Source organism: Arvicola amphibius, chromosome 3, assembly GCF_903992535.2.
Source record: "Arvicola amphibius chromosome 3, mArvAmp1.2, whole genome shotgun sequence".
Taxonomy (NCBI): domain Eukaryota; kingdom Metazoa; phylum Chordata; class Mammalia; order Rodentia; family Cricetidae; genus Arvicola; species Arvicola amphibius.
This window is the reverse complement of record NC_052049.1, coordinates 156,480,119-156,493,161: the sequence shown is the minus strand read 5'-3', so window position 1 is coordinate 156,493,161 and position 13,043 is coordinate 156,480,119. Positions and strand designations below refer to the sequence as shown.

Here is a 13,043-nt window from a genome sequence, read left to right as displayed (position 1 = left end):
TTTGTAATATTTTTCCATCATCTCATTTTCAGTCTGTGTGATTTTTCTTTCATTTTTTGAATTATAGTATAATTACATCATTTATCTCTTCCCATTCCTCTTTACGTGCTTCCTTGTTATTGAAGCACGTTTCCTGCAGACAGAGAATAGGTGAGTTTTATTTTTCTAATCCAATAAGACCATCTACATCTTTTAATTAGAAATTTTAGTCTTTTTACATTTAGGGTCATGACTAGGAGTTATATTAGTTACTTTTACTGTAACTATGATCAAATGCCTGGTAAAAGGCAGCTTAAAATTAGGATTTCTTTTTGCTGTTTCATGGTAGGAAAGGCAATAGGACCAGCTTGTATCAGTACTGACAGGAGTTCTCAGTATGTCTTGCTCATGTCTCAGCTCACCGGGAAACTGGATGTTCCTGCAGAAGTAGGGCTGGCCTATAATCTTCAGCATCACTCCCCACCTGTAACCCATTTCCTCCCTCTAGGCCTTACCTACCAAAGGTTTCACAATCAAAACAGTGCCAGCAACTGAGAAGCAGGTATTCAAACATATAAGCCAGTGGGGAACATTTCATATTCAAATCGTAAAATGAAGTATATGCTAATTGCTGTCTGTTGGTTTTTTCTTCTTGGTTGATTTGAGTATTCTCTATTTTCATTATCCCTATTCATCTTAGAGATTGTTGGTTTCTTGGGTCATTCATCTACTTTTCTCATGAGATTTTTTTTTCCTCTCAAGCTCATATGTCTATAAGCATATTTTTCCTCTGCCGTATGCAAGATTCCTTGAATTATTTCTGCAATTATCATGTGCAGTGGTCATGAATTACTTTATTTTGTGCTTATCATTGAAGATCTTTATTTCTTCACCAGTTTTAAAGCATTTTTTGTGGATATAGAAATCTCATTGGCAGTTACTTACTTCCAATGTTTGAAATACATCTTACATTTTTTTGACTTTTAAGGACTCTATTGAGAGTTTGACTGTTGTTATGATAAACTTCCCTTAATAAGTAACTTTTCAATTCTATTTGTAGCTTTCAATATTCTGTATTTTATGCTCAGCATTTGATTATAATATGTCATGGAAAATTATTTTCTATTGATGTGCATTTGAGGTTCTAAATATCTCCTATACTTAAATGTCCCTATCTTTCCTCATGGTTGGGTGATTCCTTTCTCTTTCTTGTTTATAGCATTTGTATATGTGAAAGATCCATAGGACTGGCCTCTTATTCCTACTGGATTTCTGAAAGGTATAGCTCTACTTGCTTATTTTTATTTCTTTATTGCTATCTGGATATAATAATTCTTTAAATCTATCTTCAATGTCTGAAATTCTTTCTTGTGTATGATCTATTGGTGATGCTACTAGTGATATTTTACACTGAATTTTATGTCTGATTTATTGAGATCTTTATTTCTAAGATTTCTTTTTTCTTTAAGATATCCATCTCTCTGCTAAATTTTCTGTCTAGTAATAAACAACTATGCTCCCTAAAAGACAGAAAAATAAACTAAGATACTAATGGCATAAATTAACTTCTCTTTCATTTACCTGTTCATCTCTTCTCCTACTTAGTTCATTGACTGTTTTGTTTTGTTTTTTCTTTTTCTTTCTTTTTTTTTTCAAATTTGACCTCCAGATTCTTTATTTGGCACATGAACAATTTTGTTTTTTTTTAATTGACCTATGGAAAAATTATGAAATTTAGACCAGTTATGGCCTTGCTTCCTTTTTTTTTTTTTTTTTTTTTTTGGTTTTTCGAGACAGGGTTTCTCTGTGGCTTTGGAGCCTGTCCTGGAACTAGCTCTTGTAGACCAGGCTGGTCTCGAACTCACAGAGATCCGCCTGCCTCTGCCTCCCGAGTGCTGGGATTAAAGGCATGTGCCACCGCCGCCCGGCCCTTGCTTCCTTTTTTTCTCATGTTTCTCCACTGAAATCTATCTGAAATCTATGTATCTGTTGGGATGGATTTCTCTTCTGGTTTTGTATGAGGTGTTCTTTTTTAATTTTTAAAAATGATTTATTTATTTTATTATATGCATATCAGTGTTTTATCTGCATTACGTATGTATACCACTTTGGAGTCTATACTTTCCAGTTTTCCTACAAAGACTGGAAGACAACATCTGATCTCCTGGAACTGGCATTATAGATGGCTGTGAGCCACCAGGTGAACACTGGTCCTCTGCAAGAGCAGCAAGTACTCTCAACTGCTGAATCATTTTTCCAGGCCCTGAAGGTGTCCTTAATGAGCACACTTTGCTTGAAGCCTCAATCCTACTACCATATAAAAGGAAGATCACACTAACAATAACCTCAAAAACAAACTAGATACTTTAAACAAAATGGCCACTAAAGGGAGAGGCACTATTAGAAGGTGTGTCTTTATTGGAGTGGGTACGGCCTTATTTGAGGAAGTGTGTCACTGTGAGGGTGGGTTTTGGGGCTTCCCATGCTCAAGATACCACCCAGTGTCTCAGATCTTGTGCTGTTGCCCGCAAGATGTAGGACTCTCAGGACTACTTCACCAGTACCTTGTCTGCCTTGCTCCCTGCCATGATGATAATGGACTGAACTTCTGAACTGTAAGTGAGTCACCCCAATTAAATGTTTTCATTGATAAGAGTTGCTGTGGTTATGGCGTCTCTTCATAGCAATAAAACACTAAGACCCTTGGTGTTAGTAGGAGAGTCAGTTCCTAGCAGTGGTCTCCTTCATGTTCATCATTCATCATGGTAAGTGGAGGAGACACTCTCAAGTTGCTTTGATATCTGAGTTCAGGGATAACTCAGTTTTATGTCTTCTTGTTCCAGAGTGTTCTGCCAGTCTGTTTCTTGATATAGGGAATAACCAGCCAGTGCTGCTTCTGCCAATGTCTCTGGAGCTTTGAGAGTATGCAACATAACCTGTGCTGGGAGAGGGGCATGGGCATGCAATGACCTTACATCACTTGGGCCTCTGTCCATCCTGAATTCTATACATCTTTTATTCGGGCTCCTCTTCTCAGATGCCACTATTCCAAAATGGAATGCAGTGCAGCCCAAATAGAACTCTGTTACCAAATCTTCAACCAACTCACAACTTCTTACATCACCTCTAATACTTGATGTGGTCACCTGCTTGTGAAGGTGAAGAGAAGAGGCCTTTGGGACTTGGAGATAGGAAAGGGTAGGGGCATCTGTTCCTCTTGACCACAGGTTTGATAGTAAGACCCCTCTCATCAGTAGTTCTGCTTAAAGATTGAACATGACATGAATACACATTCCCTCCTGTGAAATTCACTGAGAAATTACAGCAAAGCCCACACAGTAGAACCACCAGTCTCACAATCAAAGAGAATGGCGATTGCCAGCTGGTCTCTTAGAAGTCATCAATAGTTCATCTAAATTGGTACAGCCATCACATCTGTGCCAACTGATAGCTGTTCCTTTCTATATGATGCACATTGACAGCTCAACATCTCACAGCTTGGCTTAAAAGTCTTTTGAGCACTCTATAGTTTAGCTGAATCTCAGTGGCGTCACTTGGAAAAGTTCAACAAGAAGATCTGAAATTTTTCATTTTTGTTGAATGTTTGAGAGGACTTTTGTACCTGCCCTTGATCATCTATTAATACTTCCTAAGTCTTCCTAATTAGGGCCAAGCAGTAGTGCTGTTAAAGTCCAGATTATCCAGGTATAGCTAATTAGGACACATTCACAGCCTGGTTCTCTATCTCTTGTTATCTGTTATGAGTCTCAAAAAAGTGAAACATTTAGAGAAAAACAATATTGATGGATTTTATGAAGTAATAAATTGAGGTGATGTTTCAGTAGATAAAGGTCTGGTACAATGTGAAGACCTGTGTTCAAATCCCCAGAAACTATGTACAGCCAGGCATGACAGCACACATTTTTAAGGACAGTGCTCATATGGCCATATAGCAGATATGGGAAATCTCTAGAAGCTGACAGTAGACACATGAAGCAGCAGCAACAAAGAAGAGGTCCTGTCTTAAACAAGGTGGAAGATGATGACTAATCCACATGCATGCTGTTGTATGTGCCATCTGCCTGAATAATTAATGGATTCACTCTTATGTGCGTGCGTGCGCGCACACACACACACATATGTTCACATTGAGGAACCAAAAAGACCTGCTGGTGAGTAGGATATGGAGAAGAACAGTACTAGTTTCCTCAGGTTTTGTTTATAAAGCAATACACACAACACAAGTGAAAGCAATAGGGATTACCCATGCTACAGACCTGAAGGGTAGACGTCTGGTGTGAAGGTGTTGGTAGAGTCGTGTTCCTCTCTGAAAACTGTAAGCAAATTCCTCCTTACTTTTGTCTAACATCCCATGGTTTCTGGAAGCTTTCAAAAAGTTTTCAGCTTGTAACTATGAAAATGCTATCTCTGCTCTGTTGTCGCATTGCCCCGGTGTGTCCCTATCTTTAGAGGACTGTTTTCCTAGAAGAATACCAATCACATTGGATTGGAGACCTAACCTACTCTATTATGTCCTCACTTTTGTAAACTACAGTATCCAGAACTCACTGTATCTTTGGGGGTGGCTAAGGGAGGTATCAAGAACACAACTGAGTCCACAACAGGACATAAGTAAGTTGTCTTCTTTTTGGACCTAAGTAAAAAATGGTACCATTTATGGAAGCGGGGAAGAATGAAAAGGAACCCTGTACTGCAAGGCAGCAGAATGAAGCCTTCTTAGACCTTCCAGCCCAGTTTGGCCACCAGCAGGACCACAGTTAATGCCCTGTGGAGTAAAATAGCCACTTCCATCCTACTGGACCCCTGTCACACAACAAAGGAGGAAGAGAGGATGTTTGTGTATAAACAGGCATGTTCGAGGGTACATGCCACATGGTAATAGTAAACTAAGTCTGTCTCTTGGTCTCTAGCCCCACTGGTCTCATCCCACTAATCCAGCCCTTTATACTTTTGCAATCAGTGTTACATCCTCAACTCTGGCAGGAGCACGTCACTGTCTATCATTCTTTCAGAACCAATACCAAACTCTGTAGCCTTTTTCCATATGCCTGTCCTTTCAGTCAACCCCTCTCAAATGTCTAACCTCAACTTCTACCACTATGCCCTTTCTTTCTGCCTCTTTCAGTTGTAAACTTCAGTGGAACTTTAGCACTCATGTGAAGTCTGGCTGTCAGCACTTCTTGTCAATGTCTTTCCAACCCATGGTGTCATCTCCTGGGATATAAATATGGATTTTTTGAAGCACCATAGGAGTTGCAAACAGAGCTCAATAGAGACTTAGAGAGACTTTGTATTTTGATTATAGAGAAATTGTATTTTAATTATCCACCACATTGTCTGATATCAACAGAATGTAAGAAGCATTAGTTATCTCTGTGTTAAGCCTCTTCCCATGTTGAACATTGGAATGGAAGCAAGATGTGTAGGAGATTTGGAAGGCAGAGTAAGACAATTCATGCCTTACTTGATGGAAGAATGATGTGGGAGTTCCCTCTGTGTGCTGTGATTACCATTAATGAATAAAGAAACTGCCTTGGCCTGTTGATAGGGCAGAACTTAGGTAGGCAGGGAGGACTGGGCTGAATGCTGGGAGGAAGAAGACAGAGTCATGGAGGGATGCCATGGATCCACTGCTGGAGACAGACAAGCCAGAACTTTGCTGGAAGGCTACGATTATATATACAGATTAATATAAATGGGTTAAATTAAGATGTAAGAGTTAGCCAATAAGAAGCTAGAGGCAATGGGCCAAGCAGTGATTTAATTAATATAGTTTCTGTGTGGTTATTTTGGTTCTGGGCAACCAGGATGAACAAGCAACCTTCCTCCTACAAAAGAACAAAGGCCAGAAGACAGATCTTAATTTTCATGCAGATTACCTGCTATTGGGTGTGATATTCCCAGCTGTACAGCTTTATTGTTTATATACAAGTTTCTTCATGGAGTTCCTGAGAACAGTCATCATGTCTGACTCATCTCTCTAACCTAGGGCTGGTTTAATGTCTGGAATATAATAATCACATGCAAATTTTGATGGAATGGTAGTGTTTTTAACTTTTTAATATTGAAATCCTTGTAGACTAACAAAAATATCAAAAATAATCGAGAAAGGGTTCCTGTACCACCTCCAACTTCCTCCACTGCTTTTACCTTTCTTTTGCTGTGATAAGACACCATAACTAAAGAAACTTAAAGAGTTTACTTGGGACTTACAGTTTCAGAGGATGGAGTTCATAACCATCATAGTGGAGAGCACAGCAGCAGGAAGGCAGCATTGGAACTGGAGCAGTAGCTGAGAGCTCATGTCTGGAGAAACAAGCAGGGCATTATTAACTGCAGGAAGTGGTGGGTTGAGATGCATCTTCTACTAAGAGTGAAGAGATTAAGATTACTTCCTAGCAGAGATAAACCCCTAATCTAAATCCCATTATACGATTTTGTTCCCTACCAATCAGTGTCCTTACCTCGACTGCTAACACCTTCCAAGTCTAGGGCTTGATTCAGCAAATCTCTCTCTCAATATCTCTCTCTCTCTCTCTCTCAATATCTCTCTCTCTCTCTCTTTCTCTCTCTCTCTCTCTCTCTCTCTCTCTCTCTCTCTCTCTCTCTCTCTCTCTCTCTCAACAGGGTCTCTCTACATAGCCCTAGCTGTCCTGGGACTCACTATGTAAACCAGCCTCAAATTCATAGAGATCTATTGTGGAATATTATTTTAACTATGCAAAGGTGTGTCACATTTGTTTATGCTGCATTTGTTTAACTATGTAAAGATGTGTTGCTATTTCGCCTTGCCTGCCTAAGGCATCTTATTGGTCTACAAAAAGCTAAATGATCAATAGTTAGACTTTAAAGGGATAGGTAGGCCTGGTGGGTAAATAGAGTAAGTAGAAAGAGGAATCTAGGCTTGAGAGTATGGAGAAGAGAACAAGACAGAAAGAGAGGAAAATGCTTGGTGCAGGCAGGTAGGTGGCCACCAACCAGTCAGACACAAAGGAAGCAGTAAAAGTAGGACAGAAAGAAAGGAAGAAAGAAAGAAAGAAAGAAAGAAAGAAAGAAAGAAAGAAAGAAAGAAAGAAAGAAAGGAAGGAAGGAAGAAATGAAGGAAAGAAGAAAGAAAGAAAGAAAGAAAGAAAGAAAGAAAGAAAGAAAGAAAGAAAGAGACAAAGAAAGGTAAAAAGCCGCAATTTCTGTTCTTCCCATGCCACCTGGAGAGTGTTTGGTATCTGTAACTGTCAATGAATTGTAAAGCTTATTCTAGTACCTTAACAAAATCATCCTCACAATTCTGTTTCTCTAGAGCCACTCCAGGTACCACAGTTTGTATTCACCATGGTTCTATTGGAACAGGCACCAAAACCTTAGCATAACTGATGTCATATTAGAGGCACCATTATAACCTCAGAACCAAGAACATAGGTTTCAACACCTACCAAAAGGGAACAAAGACCTAATCTATTAATGACCTAGTCCATAGCTCCAGGATCCAGGAAAGTCCCTAAATGTACTAACCTTGTTTTCTGTATTCTGTACTTTTGCATCTTACTAATTGTTCTTGCTAACCAAAGAGTGTGTAACCAGGATGTAGTGTTTGTAAATAAAAGGCAAAGAATGGAGAGGCTCAATGCTGCATGATCTGGGCAAGTTGCCCATGCAGTTGCCAGACAGAAACACACACTTTCTATTCAGCGTTAAGCATGCCTGTTTGTTCTCTGGTGGGGTTACCTTACAGTATTCTAAAGGAGCATAAAAGAAAAGTTTATTAGAGTGACTTATAGGCTGTGGTATGAGTAGTTAAACTCTGGATGTCTCTTGAAGGAAAGGCAAAAGATCCAGGAGTTGCTCATTCCACAAGACTAGATGTCTCAGCAGATCCAGCCTAGTGCTAGAGTCTAGAGGCCTAGAGAGCTGCCACTCTTCAGTCTATGTTGGATTTCCAAAGAGGCAGAGGAATGCCTCATTGATAAAGCAGCAGAACTTTCCAGTGAGAGTGAGGGTGAACAGAAAAAGCTTCCTTCTTCTATGTCCTTTTATGTAGGCTACTGCCAAAAGGTATGACCCAGGTTTAGGGTGGCCATTCTCAGTTCTTATGCTCCAATCAATAAAATCCTTCACGAGCATGCCCAGTTACTTAGATCTGAGTTGATTCAGATGTAGTTAAATTAAAATCCAGGATTAACCTTCACAAATCCAACCTTTGTGGACTTGACATATAGCCGCATCTGCTTGTGTCATGCTGAACTTCCAAATGAAAACAAGAGCCAAGGCGATAGTTCTACCTGACATGATATAACTATCCCAGATACAACCTCAATTATGTTTTATATTTTGGAATAGGTAGCAATGTCCCTTGGGGGACATTCTTTTAGTGTCTCATAGCTTAAATATGATAGCTAGTAATATTATCTCAATTGATGTTCTATTACATGATAAAAAAATACAGGAGAGAAAGTATAAACATTGCTTAATGTATTGTATACATGGACAAACACCTTCTTTAGAAAGTAGGACAGAAACACTCATATCAGTTATAGTCCCCGATTTTGCAACTGGTCATACTTGACCTTAGCTGGTATTTATAACTACTTTCTTTAGTAATTGTTCTGTATTGCCTTCAGCAAGCACCAATAGTACAGAAAGGATACATGGACCACCATCCAGCTTCCTTTATCAGTAACCTTTCAGCAAATATAATACATTATCAAAACTCAAAGCGACATTGGGATGAAACCATTCCATTTTACACACTTTATTTAGAGTAATCTATTTTCATATTCACTCATTTTTAAATGTATGTGTTATACATTTCACAACCCAGAAGTTACCTCTGGTTGTCAGTCTGTTTGCCTCTCTGTCATTTCTTTGGTTTTGGAATTATGCTGCTCATATTATCTGACAGCTCATCTTTTCACTTGTAATTAATTTTTTCTTGTTCATGAATTTTGTACTTTTGACTAATCAATATACACTCTAACTCTGTATCCCAGGCTAGCCTGAAACACCCTCTAGAGATCAAACCAGTCTTGAACTTGCACGGATCCTCTTGCTTCTATCTCTACATTAATTTTAATAAGCACAGAATTTTGACATATTGAGCCATATAAAAACTGAAACAATGACTGATTCTGGTAACCTAAGAGAAAACAGACTGATTCTCACTGAGTACCGACTGATGTTTAGTTTTTAAGTCATGTCTGACAGGGAATGTCTAGGTAACATTGGTGTCAGCTGCTCTTAGGACACGACCTCCAACACCTTGTCTGTAACGATAGTATAGGGTGCCACTTGGGTGCTTGCCCTGCACAAAAGATACGCTTATAGCTGCCAAATGATTCTTGTTCAATTTCGACTCACAAAATGTTGCTTGACATTTGGGTATCTGAGGGCAAAATAATCATTATATCAAATCCCATGACCACATCAAGAAAGGTTAATGTTTCTTTCTGTCTCTAGGTTCCATGCTGAGTGTGCAAACTTTTAGGTAAGCACTCAGTAGAACAAGTGCTGATGTATTAAAGCTTATATAAGACAGAAGTCATGGCAAAATGAATTAAAAGGGCAGGAGGAAATAATGTATTTTCTAAAATCTACTGTGTCACTCAACATCCCAGAGGCAGTTAGTTAATGTCAATTATCCATGGAGATTCCTTGGAATCAGAGTCTATATATTCTAATCCATCTTCAGATTTTCTTATGTTGAAAAAATTGTTTTTCTCAGAGTTTTGTTCTTGGAAAGCATGAGAATGGCAAAGCTGTCAGTTATGAAGTGTCAGATCTCCTTTATATCTCAACTAAAGGCGTTCAGGGTTTAGTTCAGACGGTCTTTGAACAAGCTGAGTCAGTAGTCAAAAGGGCCCACACCATCACCTTGAGTGGCCTTCAAGTATGTCATACTCTCGCTCACAAGAAACAGCTTGACTCTTGTGTGTCTCTCTTAAAATTATCTGCTGGTAGTTTTGCTGTTTCTGATGATAACAAACCAGCCAGAGCAGCTCATTTATTCAAGCACACCACCTCTGTCCCACCCACCCATGCATACTTCCATGGCTCATTGCTGACACTCTGTGACCCGGGTTCTCACATCAGCCTGTGATGGCCCATTCTCAAAGGTGTCTTTTATCCAGTGACATCTCACCTCAAACGGCCCATTTTTTTTTTATCACAATCAACTTTGACCACTTAAAGATTTCTTTTCCCTTGAGTCAGAGGTGAAAGGCTGCCTTTGTTGGGTTTTGCTTTGTTTTGTTTAGGATGGCATATTTCAAATAGAAACTGAGACAGATTCTGGAGTACAGTAAGTTTAATAGAAAAGTTGTTGATGCCATGGGCAAACAGAGACAACAGCCCTAGCACCAGAGACAGATGACATGGTGAAGACCTTTTGTAGAGGAATCAGAGAATCCATGTGACAGACATGGAAATCTCTTTTTATGCCTTTCTGGGGAGGGGGAAGATTCTCAGTACAAGCCTGAAATATGGCTTCCAGTAGGAGGCGGGGGGACTGGTAGGGAACAGGAAGTGTACCCACTGATACCCCTTCTGATGTAAGCTCACTTGTCAGCTAAGAGATACTGATACAATATTCTAGCCTGTAAAAATAAATTACATTTATTTTTATGAATTTTCAGAATGAGATATACTTATAGCTCACCAAAGGGTCACCAATAAGCAAGAGAAGCTGGGCTTGTCTCTCCCATAGCTGGCAGCAGGCACTGCCTTGTCTCAGAAAACAGAGTTAAAAAGCTTCAGCACTCTATGACTGAGTCCATGATAGAACAAGCGATAATCGAAGCTTAGGATATCCCAAACCTATGAAATAAGGAATTTGGGAGGCAGGGAGGACTACGGTAGAAAAGGACAAAGGTTGAAACTCTCTGAAGTACCAGTCTATGGGAAAAGGGAGGCAGGAACCTCTATCTCATGCCAAAATGCCACGCAAGCCATTTTTGTTCTTTCTCTATGCTGGTGTCCCTTTCTGTAGAATGGTATATTAAAAACCGTTTGCTCTCACTAGTGTTGTATTTGTTATTACACAACAAGGATCTTGTTCCCCTTGGTTCTAGCATTACATTTTCCTTTTGACCCAAGTCAAAGGTTTGGCTTATAGGTTTAGTTGTTGAACTGAAGAGCTGTACAGAAAGAACACGAACATGAATATTTACCACTGTTTCTTTGTGCTTATTTCACTGATTCACACTTATTCAAAACCCATTTTGAGAATCCGCCACATGCCAAGCACAGTTCTAACAGTTGGACATAGTAAGTAAGAAAAGACGTGTGCCTGCCTTCAACAGGTTTGCATGCTCTGTGGAAAGAAAGATCATTCAGAAGTAAGCAAGGAATAAGAAAGTTTCAAACTTAACTATTCTCTGAGGATGAAAAAACAGAAGTGATGTGATGTGATATGATGGGGGAGGGAGGCTTCCTCCTAAAAACCAAAGTTTGCATTGTAACCCAAACAATGAAGAAACTAGCTGTCTGAGAATCAAGAAAAAGTACTCCCAGCAGAGAGAAAGGAAAGTGCACGGTCCTGTGGAACGGAACGTGCAATGGTCCTGTACCTAGAACCAAATGGGAAGGTCTGAGTGTCTGAAAACAGAGGAAAATCATAAAATAGCACTGAAGCATTATAGGGGTGGTGCTGTGGGACATCCTTGGTGGAATGGTGTAAGGTTAGATTAAATAATTACAAACTGTTAATTTTATATGTCTACTGAATTTGGACTCTGCAGAACAGTTGTATTGGTCAGAATGTTTATGCCTTTCACACCTGATTCTTTTTCTGTGCCAGATGGTAGAGCACAGATCTGTGATCCCTTATCTGTAAAGATCTAGATATTTTGCATTTTAGGCTATGTGGACCATGTATAGTTTCTCGTGCACACTATTTTTATTACTTTTAAAAAGACATTCTTCAAAAACACAGAAACCATTTAGAATGAAGAATGTTCATAAACAGGTATATTAGAGTTCACCTGCGGTAATTTGTTCCCTGCTAGACTTAAAGTGAGCATAGCACATTCTTAACTTAAAATTACTCTAGCCTACTGGGAGAGAAAACAAGAAATGATAACACAAAATGACCTGCTCAGCTTCCCAGCAGCTGAGAGGACTCAGGAGACTGCTCGCTCCAACATTAGAACACTAAATTATGGTCAGGTAAAAGGTGGCGCCCAAGCAGTGGCTATATAAAGAAAAAGATGAGTACCCCAGATAGAAAGACTTCACTGGCAAAGGCCTGAAATGGCAGACTAAAATATTCACATCTCTCCATTACTTCTAGAATCAAGGGTTGTAGACTCAAATGCTATAGAGATTAGGCACAGGGATCAGAGTGGAGCTGGATATGGGAGAAGCTGTGAGGCTGCACCTTAGTGTCAGCATCCTTGGTGTTAGCATCAGGACCACAGTAGACAGCAGGGAATGGTGTCCCATTTAAAGTAGCAGCTAGCTACAGAAGACTTTTCTTAGACTGTCAGTCCCAAAATCATGACACTGAGATTTATTATTAGTTATGAATGTTTGGCCATAGTTTAGGCTTGCCCCAATAGCTCTTACAACTGATGTTAACCTGTTTCTCTTCATCTAAACTTTGCCTCAGGGGCATTTTATCTTTTTTTCTGTATGTCCTACATTCCCTGCTTCCTCTATGGTTGGCTGGCCCCTGGCACCTCCATTTTTCTCCCCCTCGTTCTTTCTTTTTTTGAGCCTAAATTCTTCCTACTACTTATTCTCTTTACCACCTAGGCACACCTATCCCTCTTCTGTGAAGTTATTGGACATTCAGATTTTAATTAGACCAATCATGTAGATGCCTTAGACAGGAAAGGAGAAATAACTGTAACACATCTTTACATACACAAATGCAACATAAATAAATGTACCACATCTTTACATAGTTAAACAAATGCAGCATTAACAAGTGTAGCATGTCTTTACATAGTTATATTCCACAACAGCTAACACTTAGCTCCTACTACCTAGAGATAGGACCAATGTTAACAAAATAGGACTATTTCAAGGGACAGAAATTTTGATTCAAATAT

General features: G+C 39.3%; 1 long non-coding RNA gene across 1 annotated transcript in view; it reads right to left on the bottom strand.

Annotated features, from left to right (window-relative positions):
• LOC119809164 overlaps positions 1 to 6,307 on the bottom strand; it is a 31,680-nt gene extending 25,373 nt beyond the window's left edge. The window contains exon 1 of the long non-coding RNA XR_005284631.1: positions 6,214 to 6,307. This is a non-coding gene — a long non-coding RNA (uncharacterized LOC119809164). The remainder of the gene's footprint in view (positions 1 to 6,213) is intronic.
• Between the last annotated feature and the right edge of the window lie 6,736 nt (positions 6,308 to 13,043).